This window comes from Anser cygnoides, chromosome 3, assembly GCF_040182565.1.
Source record: "Anser cygnoides isolate HZ-2024a breed goose chromosome 3, Taihu_goose_T2T_genome, whole genome shotgun sequence".
Classification (NCBI taxonomy): domain Eukaryota; kingdom Metazoa; phylum Chordata; class Aves; order Anseriformes; family Anatidae; genus Anser; species Anser cygnoides.
Genome location: NC_089875.1, coordinates 54,024,256 through 54,031,453, shown reverse-complemented (window position 1 = coordinate 54,031,453; position 7,198 = coordinate 54,024,256).

The window sequence follows — 7,198 nt, the reverse complement described above, 5'->3', positions numbered from 1 at the left end:
CACTTTTCTGAAAATTTCCACAGTGTTCTGTGCACGTCAGTCTGATCTGATCACACTTATTTGTCAGAGATGGGGAGGTAAACCTGAAATCTCAGAGGATAAAATTTGCAGAGGATTCGAAATCTGGTTCTCATACACGGATTTTGATCACTTCATAGATATTAGTACTTTTGGCTTATTGAAAGCAAATGCAAAGTACTAAGGAATGTCGGTCACCTGTGATGGAACAGGGGGCTTGATCCTGTAAAATAATGTCTCTGATGAGTTTCAAGCTGCTCTGCATAACTTCTGTCACCCGACATACTTAAAGGCCTGGTATTAAGCAATGCAGTATTCTTGCCAAGCTTGCTCTTCGGTTCAGCCAGTCTGACCAACATGAAGACAATACATCTGTTTCTGGCCTGCTAGTTACCATAAGGGATAATGACTCTCTATCCAGCACCCAGCATAAGAGCTGAGGCTGCAGCAATGAGCTGCATTGATCGTAAAACTAGCACTGGATCTCAGCTTCCCCAAGACTTCAGAAACACTTATTTTCCAGGACTGCAGACTCCTTGGTCCCCTGGCTGGACAATTAGAAAGGAAGTAGGAGTTAAGTGGAAATTTTATAACATCTGTACAAGAGTACAGACAATGAACCCCACAGTAAATTCTGAGAACTATCTTGTGGAGAAGGGCTGCCAATCTTTTCAAAAAGTTATTAATATCTAGGGAGATACTGGAGGAAAGGATAAAAAGAAGTAAAGTACTCCTTTCCAGAAAAAGAAGAAAAGCAAGAGAGTGTTTCTGGTAATTTTCCTGTAAGTTTATCTTTATTGTTCAACAAGGAATGGAAAAAATACTAAAAAAAAAATTTACTGGCTAGCAGTAAGTTTGTGTGAATCAAGCAGTATTAAATTATAAAAGAAAAAGCTTGCCAGAAATCCATGACTCTTTCAAAAAAATATGTAAAATTATATAATTAGTGAAAGGAGTGAATATATTAGCATGTGACAGTACAAACAGTGCTAGACATATAAAAATAATGACTTAAAAAAATTCCAGCTGACCGGAATAGCAACACTGCAAAATTAAGTGGTTATCTATAGTTACACTGTTATGGCCATTCAACATTTGCAAAGGATAAAGAACACAATCTCTAATAGGGTAAGTTTTAAGACATGGCTTACTTAACATCCATGAGATGGAGAAAATAGCATAGTTGTTTAATTATTTCATTAGTGTCCTTCTGTTCTCATAAAATAATTCTTTTTCTTTAAACCCTGGGCAAATCAACATAACTCAATCAGATGTTGCAGTTTTCCCACTGTGTAGTGCTGTTCCTCTTTGGATCCACAAACCATGCACTAACCTCCTGATGTACCAACATTTTACAGGCAAAATGTCTTGAATTCTGCAGTCACAACCAGACTTCGGTTTAGAGATGAATCTACCCAGCTTGCCTATGATTGCCACCTGCTCACCACAAGCTCTGTGAATATTTCCAGGAGAAAATAAGGGTGAAGGAGGCAATAAAACCAAGACAGCATCCTGTGCTGCCTCTGGAGGGGACAGCAGGTGCATCAGGCACTTGCTGTGCACTGAGAGGCACAGGAGGAGGGAGGAACCAGCCACTCAGGTGTAATGAGAATGCCTTGCTGAGTACTGCTTCTGGATCATCTGAATGATGTCTGCTGAAAGTCCATGCTGCTATGACACCTATAAGAAATTAGATAACCTAAGAAGAGCTAGATTGAGAAGCTGATAGTAAAGAGAAGCTGTCACTGCATGTGTTCACTGCCTTCTCCTCAGCTCAAGCGTCACTTCTTCTGAACTGTGAGCTTGTGAGGATGTGATCTTTTGAAACCTGTAGCAAGAGACTGAAGAAATGTTGTTCTATCTTGCAATGGGACAGTACTCTCTTAAGAGCTTTGGGACATCGAGATATATGGATTTGAGGGGGACATTTCTGCCATAAGGATATTGACAAGGAAAAGTCTCTAGTAGAATTAAAAAAACTGTTGGCAGGGGTGATCTGTCAGGAAAGACATAAAAAGTTATAAAATCTACTTTGGCTAAGTGATTTTTAAGACCACTTCAATGGTCTGCATGAATTTAAAAGTTGCCAAGGAAGAAGAATATACATTTAATATGGTAGAAAGAATCATAAATATAAAGGGTGGATTGAAATTATAAAGAAAAGGTAGGAGTAATCTTTATGAATTAATGCAATATTCCCAACTCTAAAGAAGTCTTCCAAAGCGCTCATCAGCTAATGTCCTGGGATTTCCAAATCTTGAGCATGCCAGACACTTGAAAACAATCAAACCTCTGGAAAATATGCCCAGAGATACCAAAAGCAATTTGAAATAGATTTTCATGTCTTAACTTCTTGTTTTGTTCAAAACACAACTACATTACTCCTTAACCAAATGGTGGCCTAGGAACCTATTTTTATTGTAAATTTAAATAGTTTGAATCCTGTTATAGAAAGGATTAGAACATAATTCACTCTGCAGCTCTGTAGAGCAGCTTTGCTGCTTCTAGGACCTTCCATTCTAAATTTGAAAGCTCCCACAGCTTCCATATAACCATGAACAATCTTCCTCTTATCTGATTGCTGAGAATAATCATCCCAGGTTCTGTCTTCTGTCCTGAAATTAAAAATACACTCTTTTCCACAAATTGTCTGAATATTCTACCATGTGCTGTATGACAGGCCCAATCTGTTAGTCCTTTATGCCAGACAGAGAAAAAGTTGCTCCTTTGAACGATTTACTACCCTCTGTGTTTTCACTGACACAATAATTACTTTCTCTGCATTTTTTTTAAGACTCTTTGTAGGCAACTCCCCCATACCCATGAACAAGCTTAACGAGTGCTTTAAAGTGCTATCTGTTTTCCAGAGTCTGAAACACAGATGTCTCTTTTTGGTAATGTTGCAAGCCATTGACCTCAATGCAAATTTGATGTGTTCCATTGGTGCACTATTCAGACATGATTTGCTATGTAAAGGGTTGGGGTTTTTTAATTATTATTATTCCTTTATTTTTTTAGAAACTAGTTTCAATTCCCAGCCTTCATTTAGGGAGTTTATCTTGATATTGTTCCACTTTTCAGCAACTGATTTATACACAAAGATACAGCCACTATGCCAAATTATAAAATGCATTAACCAGCAAAGAGGAAAACATTCATTTAAATTTTCTTTTCAAATTTGAATCTTTCTGAATTTTCTAATTCATGCTTAATCTACTTTACCTAGCTAGCCTCTCTTTGCTATTCCATCTGAATTTTGCAGACAAAATTTGGGCGAACACATTAGGGCCTACATCTGTAGGAAAAAAAAAAAAAAGCCTTTTCATCTTTCAAACTTTTGGCAAAAATGTAATGCTGTTGGGAAACTGCTTTGGTTTTTGGTAGCAGGACAGCATTAGAATTAGTCCATTGGTTCAGAGAGTTCATCCATTTCTTTTAGTGCCTGATCTCCAGCACTGGTCGGAAGCAGATGCTCAGGGAACAAGCAGGTATGACACTCCTGAATACATTACTACCCTCCAGCTCTTCTCTCAGTGTATTCCCTGAAATTGATCTGGTTTATCCATTTACTAACACTGAGTGAACTCTTTTCCGTGTATTTATCCACATTTATGTAAACTATCACACGTGAATTATCAATAATATCCTTTGACATGAATTTCCAAAGTCTACTGCATGAAAAACATCTCCTTCTGTTTGTTTTGAACCTGGCTTCTACTAGCTTCAGTGTACTGAAAGGCATGATGAACAGAAACACAACTCACAACTTTGCAGATTTCTATCAAATACTCCCCAAATCATCTATTTTCAGAGTCCTAGCCTACTTAACCATTCCCCATTTCACCTCAGAGCACGAACAAAACTGACAAATCTGTGACTCTTAAGAGACACTGCTAACAAAGTTCCTCCCAGGTGCTTAATTCTGTGTTTTTACAAAAGAACTGTTAACAAAAGATGATTTTTAATAGTCAGACTTGTTTGTTCTGCAGTGCCTTTTATTTAGAACATTGCCAAGGGGAAGATATTCGTTTCTACATTCTATATTCATTTTAGATTAAAAGAAACCAGGCCATGAAGGTATAAGTTATAGATACAATCGAATCAAATGCACAAACACAATACAGAGAATATTTGGCTAGGCAGTAAAAGCATCCCATGTATTCGTAGGAGCCATTAATTTGCTGCATTTGGCACAGATGGATTCTTGCACAGAGAATTAATTTCACCTAATTTCAAGAAAAATGCAAACAAATCAGAATCCAAAGGACTGTAATAGTATTAGAGGATTTAAACAGAAGAGGTGATGAAAAGATAAAGAAGGCTGTACTGATTGGGTTTCTTTTCTCTGAAGAAGTGGAGGCTAGGGACAAACATGATAATGATCTTACAACAGGTAACAGTGCTGTAAGGAGGGCAGTAATCGATAGTTTACCACGGCCACCATGAGAAGCAAAATTTGTGAGACGAGTTACACATTACAAAAAGCTTTCTAATGGTCAGAGGAAGAAAATGCCAAAATAGTCCATCTAAAGAGATCTGGAATCTCCTCCCCAGAGGGCTTTTAATATCTTCCAGGGTGGCATGTTTGATCCTTCCTCAGTCTATGCAGATAAGTGATCTAAAATCCCTGTCAGCTCTGCACTCCTATGGTTTCCCATTGATGCAACATGTGGCTTTAATGGGACACAGCTGCCTAAAAGCATTTTATGAGTTCTGGTAGCTAGCCAAAGGACCAATATATGGACCTGCAAATAACAGGAATAGGACACAAGAGCTATTGTTCCCAGTCATATGGTTTTATTTGAATGTTACTTGGTTTGAAAAAATCAAATCTTGCCTATTCAGTTTTTGCTGATTCAGTCTGTTTAAGGCATACAAAGTGGGAAAATAACATAATTGATGCTCTTATTCTGAATTCAAAATTTCCAAATTGCTAACAGTATCAAGGGGCTCTCAGCACAATGCAAACAGAATTTGTTCTTAGGAATAGGCCTAACTGCATTTTGGTTCCAATTAAAACATATTTTTGGCTTCTTACTGCTTACCATTACAATTACTATGACCTAATGGGAACTCAAGCTTTAGCATAATCTCCAAAATCATAACCATTCTGTTTCTTCATAAATTATAAAATCACACACCTTCCAATTGTTTGTGGCAGAATTTGCTCTGATTTCACAGGCAGAAGGATATAAGCATGGGCTGCTGCATCTAATGAAAGCAAGGTTCATCGTTAAGGCCTTCTCATGACAACTCAGAGACAGTAAGTGTGAAAAAGTCTTTTTCTCACTAGACACTAACAGATGACTACAGGAAAATAGCACACTGCTGCTCTTTAATTTGGTGATGCTACTTTATTCTTGATATTCCTGTCTCATTTCAGCTTCCGATATAATTAATGAAAAGAGGTAGGTCTTAAACTACAGAGTAAACTCAATCCATTGAGCAGACAAAAAGATACCATTTCTAACAAGCGCCTAAGTTAGACTGCTCTAATTTATAAGCATAAACCTTCTCCTTAGGGTGCAAGCTGCCAGTCTGAGGTAAAGAATATTATAATACGTGAGAATTTTGCTCTACCAGGGAGCTCATCTGCTGATTAAGCAGGCAAAATGTTCTAATAGAAACAGATGCAAAACACCCCATAACAAAAAATAGGAATAGAAGTCTAGGTAAACATTTGCAAAAAGTTAGATACACTAAGTGATTCATTCTTCCAAGCAGATTCAAGAAGTAAAAAAAATAAAGTAAAATAAAACTATATATACACCTGCCAATACTGTAAGAAGAAAAAATTAAAAAAAAAAATCAGACATCATGATAATAATTCAAACTCACCCAGTATCTATAACACAGCTCTTAAACTTATTTAAGTAGTGTGTACAGTGACAGTCTAGCGACTGCCCAATTCATGCTTAGGTGCTCGCCCACTGTCCCCGACTCTGCATGCTTACTATATCATTGCTAGACTCTCTTGTGGAGAAAACCAAACCCTTTCCACCAAGAGAAGAATTAAAAGAACATTTTTAGGGTCACAAAGTCAGGCACTCTAAGGTAAAGGCATGCCAAAGCTTAAAACAGTTGTCCTTATTGTTTCCATTTGTACATCTGCATTGCCACTTCACTGCATGTCTTAACATGAATTTCTTTTTTTCTCTTGGTTCCAACTGATTAGCTCGGTTTTTTAAATTATTACTTTCAGAATTTGTTCTAATGTCTGGCATACTGTTCAGGTCAGAACAAGAGGCTTTTTGTCACTTTCACCCCCCTCTGCCTGTTATAAATATAGATAATACAGGTGTTGTACTCGGTAATTCCCTAGTGAAATTATCACCCAGCATGAAATATTTATCAAAATAGTTTGCTTTTGACCTTACAATAATGTTGAAAGAAGCTTGAGCTTTAACAGACTATTCAATTCCCCTGTTTTACGTATGTGTTAGGCAATGAGAAATATTTTCAGGCTGTAGACAATTCCAAAATTAAAGCTGCACAAGATGTTTTATCTCTGGAATCTAGTCACTGAGTTATTGATACTGCAAAACTCCTAAAGTATTTAAAGTAGACGTTGTGTGCAAGTTTCTTGGTTTGAAAAACAAACATTCTTCCTTTCTCAAAAATTCAATTATGTGCTGCCTTCTGACAGTCTCAGTTACTGTGAAGAACTAAGGTCCATCACAAAAACCTCTGCTGTCACTTCTCTTCATAGAATCACAGAATGGCTCACGACCTTAAACATCACCTAGTTCCATCCCCCCTGCCGTAGGGAGGGATGCCACTCACTATTTCACAGCCTCTCTTATGCTGGTACTTCCTCACAGGTAATTCTTCCAATTTTGTCTTTCTTACCCAGTTTTGGTCTTTACTCCCCAGCTTTCTGACCTCCTTATAGGCACTAGAGGGAAACATCTTTTCCACCTTTCCAGTTCCTCCTGCAGGAAGCTCCTGTTTAGGCTGCACAGCCCATCCTTTTCCCCTGCCAGACCTATTTATTCTGTACAAGCCTTAAAATATAAATCCTCACTTTTCCTCGGGCTATCTACCCCTTAACTCCTTTCGTCATCCTAACCTCTTTGTCCAGCCCATCCTGACTTCTTACCCAGAAAAGTAAACCCGATGTCTAGTTTCCACTCCCACATACGCCTCCAGTCCCTGTATTTCATCGTCTTCTACAAATAGA